The following is a 6675-nucleotide window of genomic DNA, read 5'->3' on the forward strand; positions in this document are numbered from 1 at the left end:
CAGCGGCACCCCCACACAGCCCGGCAGCGCAGCGGCACCCCCACAGAGCACGGCAGCGCAGCGGCACCCCCACACAGCCCGGCAGTGCAGCGGCACCCCCACACAGCACGGCAGCGCAGCGGCACCCCCACACAGCACGGCAGTGCAGCGGCACCCCCACACAGCACGGCAGCGCAGCGGCACCCCCACACAGCAGTGAGCCGGCATCAGCAGCAGCCGTCCAGTCACTGCTACACTTCATCTCCCTGCCTGTTCCTGTGGGCGCCGCTGACAAGAGGGAGAGAGAGGAATTTGAGAGGGTGGTCACTTTCTCTCGCAGAGGAGCAGGGGGGGGCGGGGGTTGGTGAGTGTGTGTATAAGTGGGAGTGTGTGTGTTTACGTGGGAGTGTGTGTGTGTAACTGGGAGAGTGTGTATGTAAATGGGAGAGTGTGCGTGCACATGAGGGACAGAGGGAGCACAAGGGGGGAGAAAGGGAGAGACATGGGGAACCGGAGAGGGGGGAGAGAGACAGGGGCGAGAGATGGCGGGCCGAGAGTTGGGCTTCCCCAGAATTTCAAAATCAAATTCTGTAGTTCCTAAACAAAAAAAAGGTTGAAAACCACTGGTCTATGTACATTGTAGACATCTCTTACTTGGCCTCCTATCCGATGGGGGCCCGCTGCCCAATGCCGTGTCATTGTTGTATGAACGGATCATAAATGAGTCATTTACTTCTTCATATCCAGCTAGTTTGACTCCGTCACTTTGCAGACTTTCCAGGGTTCCTGACGAAGAGCGCAGGCATTTGTTTCTGGAAAGCATGTAAATATCTGAATCATTCCGATGCTTATCTGGATCAGCAATTCCACTTGATACCTCATTATTCTTTAATGAAATAACATTTTTACAGCTGGGATTTTACGATGTTTGTGTTCCATTTCTACAAGCCAAGGAGTGTTAGAAGTTATCTTAATTTCTAATAAGATGCTTCTGAAATGCTCAAACCTTAAAATACGAAACCTTTGAGCCGTCCCTAATGAATATTTTAAGATGACTAATCCCATTAAATGTAAAGCTTTCTAGCTCCCTTAACTCCCAAGTCAATATGATGAACCAGCAAACGAGCATTAAAATGGGACTAATACCCTTCTTCATTGTTCCGCCAGGACTATATTTAATAAGAATGAAATCTCGGTGACACCATGTCTTTGTTTAAGACATTCCCATTTCTTTGTGTTGTGAAGTTTTAGTATTTCAGAAACCATTTAATTATCACTCATAGATGTCACGGAAAGGTCACCCTTTCCTAGAAGAGCCATAAAGAAGTCACTTGCGTCCCCTCGCTACCAGAGAGGTGCTTCAGTGGATGGATTTGTAACGTGTTCTGTGACTACAAAACGTGGATTTTAGATTCTAAAATGTAACTTAGGTTCCGAGGTAGAATCAGATCATTTCCCCAAGGGGCAATTACATTGAATGTCTTTGTTGTTGTTGTTTGACACAAATAGAAGAAGACTACGTACAAACTTACTTTAGCTTTCTTGGAATATTTACAACAGTGTTATTTGTTGGAAATACTGTGCTAGGGTCTGATTGTTTTCTTATTCAATATCTAGCTCGATAACTACCAAAAGGAGAAGTTCATTTACATTGGAGTTCCTCCTGTTGAACGTTGGTCCAAGAGAAGGCAGGACCTCTGCAAATTCCCCTGCATAACCATGAGGTTTCAAGCTGTGATTCTTAGGTCCAGCTCCTGACGTCTCCACCACCAGCAAAATAAAGGGGAATAGTCTTCCGATGAGTGACTCCAACTTCAAAACATTGTTACTTTGCAAGACCTTGAATTACAGGTGTGTAGCTAAGGCAACAGGAGACTTTGGGTTTCCCAAGGTCAAACAAAGCGAGAGTATGTGAATTAGTTCAAATCAAATGAATGAACGTATGCATCAACACCTTAACCACTGGTGGACATGTTCAAGAAACCCTACAAAATATGTGACATCAATATTCTCTGGAACGGAAACTGCCGGCGGATTTTCCAGTGCAGTATAGTATTTCATTTGGATGAATAGAAATAATGATAGTACTGGAGATGAAAACAATAATATAGCCCCAATAGCTATTTGTTTTTAATTTTGGTGTCTGAGGTGCAGAGACAAAGTGACTTGGTGGCAAAAGCTGTGTTCTTATCTCAAAACTTTGCCTTTTAATCAGTTTGCTGCCAGTGGGACTTGCAACACATTGCATTGCAGTCTCTCCGGCAGCAGGAGGGTTAAATTGTAACATATTCCCTTCCCTGTGCCGATGTGTGGCTGAAGCTGGATATGAGCACTGTTATCACAGCTATGCAGAAGCTAATGATAACCGTGTAGCATGGGAGAGAGAGCTCCATTGTAATGCTGCATAATCTTTCCTTTCTGTCTCTCCCTAACTAGAGCGACTGCCGCCCCTTATCTGCGCGACACGAGGCCTTATTTTCCCTGCGTGTCTTCAGGAGACAAAGGCAGAGCGTCCTGCCCCTGTCTCTGGAGAAACATCACTTTTTGTGGAAGTAGAGGAGAGCAACAAAAGAAATATCTAAACTAGTAAAAAAAAAAAAAACACAGAAAACAAAACAAAAATGACTATTTTAATGAATATTCCAAGAAATGATAAGGTAGGACTGAAATGTCACCATGCAAATTCCGAGGCTCCAAGATTTCTAACGGTTCTTTTTGGGGTTATTCTCTGTTTTTTTATAGCTGCCATCCTACCTGCCATCATTATGATAAGTGTTGCTAATCTTTTCTATGAAGGACCCTGCAATGTTCCTATTTTTGCTTAAACATCCCAAAACAGCACATTTCCAACTCTTCCTACTTAAGATGACTGACTGATATGAATTTTGTTGTGTATCGTTCATTTGCTTTCTCCCTTAACAAAGATCCCTCAACTCGATGTACTTCAATAAAAGATGAATATATCGCCTTCATTTTTACTGCCAAATCTCCTGTTTGGAGGCTGCACATGTGGGACAGTACATGCAGGTGTTCTAGACCTTGGAGTAGGGGCACTGTTGAAGGATTTAAAAATCTCGGTGTACCCCTGCTCTTCAGCCCTCAATCACCCCTTGCGCACTTACATGCACCCTCCTTTCCACAAGTACTCACCCATCCTCTTCTTACACACTCCATATTCATCCTCACACGTCATACTCCACGTTTTATTCAACACACACTCCACAATTACCCTTCTCTTACTTACACCACATACCTTCCCCCACAAAAGGCACCAACCTCCCTTCTCCTCAACACACAAAGTCCTCACTCTCTCCCACACACCTCGAACATGTCAGCTTCTCAGCGGGTATGTCCTGCACTGTCTAGAGACAGAGCGGCTTCTCTCTCCTCTGTGCCGGACTGGAGAGACAAGTTGAAGTTGCCGGCTGAGTTTCTCCCCTGGAGCACACTTGGCAGAGGGTTAGGGCACACTAGGGTCCCCTGGCACTCTGGTTGAGAAACACTGCTCTAATGCCGTCCCACATCTCGCAAATTGTGGCATCTCACCACATTCCTAGACTTTGCCTTTTTACGTCCTGGAAGGGCGGCATCTTTTTGTTAAGTCAACATAACGATGAATTAGAAATATGTGTGAAACGTATTATTCGTGTTTTCGTCACTTCTGCTGAAGGGATTAAATGACGTTATTTGACATCAGGCTATTGCGTTTCTCTCATTAGCTTGCTCAATGTGAGGAGCACAGAACACTTGTTATGTCCTATGTACTGGGTTTCCTCTTTTATGCCCATATAGGCTCATTAGATGGTATCGCCTTGTAAAAATGGTGTATAAAGAGCATTGTCCCCAGCTTGTGATCTCAGGACTATGCCAGGCAGACTGCATGGACATAATCATGTATTTGTATGGAGTAATGGAAGGGAACTGTGCCTCAAACAGAAAAACACTAACCGGAAAGCAATGACCAAGCCGCGGGTTTCTGCCCGAGAGTAAAGGCTTTTAGGCAGGATGGTTGTTTAAGAACATTATATTTAAAACCTTTCTGATTAAGTGCCTAACACACACGGCCTCTGACTTTGCACAGTAAAGCTTTTCTGAACTATCAGGGCCTTGAAGTGATTAGCCTGTAATGGGCATGAACGCCTTGGAACAGGGCCGGTGCAACTCAGCAGTGCACCCCATGTGAGCCTTCATCCTCTCTCATCCTCCCTCCTCATCCTCTCTCTCTCACCCCCTCCTCTTCCTCATCTCCCCTCCTCATCCTCTCTCTCATATCCCCTCCTCATCTTCCCTCTCTCTCCCACCCTCCCTCCTCATCCTCTCTCACACTCCCCCTCCTCAACCTCTCTCACCCCCTCCTCATCCTCTCACCCCCTCCTCTTCCTCATCACCCCTCCTCATCGTCCCTCTCTCTCCCCTCCTCATCCTCTCTCTCACACTCCCCCTGCTCAACCTCTCTCACGCTCCCCCTCCTCAACATCTCTCACCCCTCCTCATCCTTTTTCTCATCTCCCCTCCTCATCCTCTCTCTCATCTCCCCTCCTCATCCTCCGTCTCTCTCTCTGTCTCTCTCTCTCTCTCCCACCCTCCTTTCTCATCCCCCTTCCTCATCTCCCTTCCTACCTCATCCTCTCTCACCCCCTCCTCTTCCTCTTTCTCATCTCCCTTCCTCATCCTCCCTCTCTCTCCCACCCTCCCTCCTCATCCTCTCTCACACTCCCCCTCCTCAACCTCTCTCACCCCCTCCTCATCCTCTCTCACCCCCTCATCTCTCATCCTCTCTCCTCACCCTCTCTCATCCCCCTCCTCATCCTCTCTTATCTCCCCTCCTCAACCTCTCTCACCCCCCTCCTCATCCTCTCACCCCCCTCCTCTTTCTCATCCCCCTCCTTATCCTCTTGCTCACCACCCCTCCTCATCCTCTCTCACCCCCCTCCTCATCCTCTCTCTCACTTCCTCCTCTTCCTCTCTCTCATCGCCCCCCTCATCATCCCTCTCTATCCCACCCTCTCTCTCATCCCCCCTCCTCACCCTCTCTCACCCCCCCCTCCTCCCGCTCTATCTCTTTCTCTCACCCCCTCCTCATCCTCACTCTCACCCCCTCCTCATCCTCTCTCACCTCACCCCCCCCCCCCCACTCCCGTTCCTCCTCTCTCTCACCCCCACCCCCCTGTTAGAATTCGTTACCTGGCTGTGGAGTGGAGCGGTGGAGGTCCCACTTGACAGCAAATATCGAACGTTGTCACTTGTGGGTCGGACCACTGAGGTGGCCCCCGCCAGCCTCTGCCTTCTGCCGCCCGTTTCCTTCTCTGCTCACGCTGCCATCTTCCTCCACCGCTGCCACCCACAATGCACCTCGCTAGGCGACCACCTAGTTCACTTAGCACCAGCCCTGCTTGGGAGTAAAAACACCAGCTCACTGTGTCTGTAAATAGAAAAAAGTCCATCATAAACGGTCAACTCACTAAATGACTTTCCTAGCTCACATCCCAACTTCTCGGCCACAAATAGTGCAATCTTCCAGCAGTTTTCTGTTCTAGAGGAAAATAATAATAATAATAATAATAAATACAAATATATTTTTAGCCATAGTGAATTTCTTCATTAGCTGGAACTTTCTGGGCTGGTGTTTTTCAGCCTCTGTAAACATAGCTTGCAGGGTCACTGTTTTCTTGTTGTGCCATTAGATGTCCTGCAGTGTCGCAAATGACCTGATATAACATGGGTCCACCAGGTCATTCTAACATGGACCATGACAGAAGATCCTGTAATCCCCAGTGGACTTTCTGTAGTGAGATTTACAATGTAAGTCTTATCAATGGTTTCCTAGATGGGCTCCCATCAATTCCAGTTACCCAGATACTGTCCCGAACAGAAGATCGACACACAATGCAGGAATTCATTGGAATCACATTTTGTGGCTTAGGTCATTGGTGCTCAACTCCAGTCCTCAAGACCCCCCAGCACTTCAAGTTTTCCGGATATCCCTGCTTCAGCACAGGTGGCTCAATCAGGGGCTTCCTGCTTCAGCACAGTGGCTCACTCAGTGGCTCAGTCTTAGACTGCACCACCTGTGCTGAAGCAGGGATATCCTTAAAACCTGTTTCTTACAGGAATCCAAGTAATAGGCAATGAACCATTTCTATTTGGTGCAGGGGTTCGGGTTAAATAATAATAAGACACTCACATTGACAATGTGCAAGCTGGAGGCGCAGGGAACGCACTGCGACAGCCATTCATTGCCATTTAGTGAATAACCTAAAACCTTCAAGATCCCAGCAGCAGTGAGTCTGATTACTGCGTGCATCAGGAGGAATGTGTCACCACTTCTACTGACTACAACGCTTCCTTTCTATGTAACAGTGCAGCAAAGGCTTTATCTTTAGCGAGAGTCAGTGCAACAGCAGGGGGGAAGAGAACTAGTGGCTCAATTAGTTCTGATCCGCCACCGCCACCCACCTCTACATTACTATAAAACGCAATCACAATCCGCACCCTGCAACTTTCCCCCCCCTGTGACCGTGAGGGGGTAACCGTCTCGAAGCTGGGTGAATGTAACACGCATTGCAGAACTCCAGCATATAAACGGTTATATACACCCTGCAGAGAAATCCAGCCGCAGATCCCACAAAAGATGTTTTTTTTAATATTTTTATTACCAGTTTTGTTTTGGGGGGAAGATGCTGAGCTGAACACAAG

At 47.5% G+C, this 6675-nt stretch overlaps 1 long non-coding RNA gene across 2 annotated transcripts in view; it reads left to right on the plus strand.

Moving 5' to 3' along the window:
- Positions 1-3648, plus strand: part of LOC142465510 (uncharacterized) — a 60740-nt gene extending 57092 nt beyond the window's left edge. For both annotated transcript variants that reach the window (XR_012787900.1, XR_012787901.1), the window contains exons 2-3: positions 1597-1830; positions 2416-3648. This is a non-coding gene — a long non-coding RNA (uncharacterized LOC142465510). The remainder of the gene's footprint in view (positions 1-1596; positions 1831-2415) is intronic.
- The last annotated feature ends 3027 nt before the right edge of the window (positions 3649-6675 follow it).

The sequence above is a fragment of the Ascaphus truei genome, chromosome 14 (assembly GCF_040206685.1).
Source record: "Ascaphus truei isolate aAscTru1 chromosome 14, aAscTru1.hap1, whole genome shotgun sequence".
In the NCBI taxonomy this organism is placed as follows: Eukaryota; Metazoa; Chordata; class Amphibia; order Anura; family Ascaphidae; genus Ascaphus; species Ascaphus truei.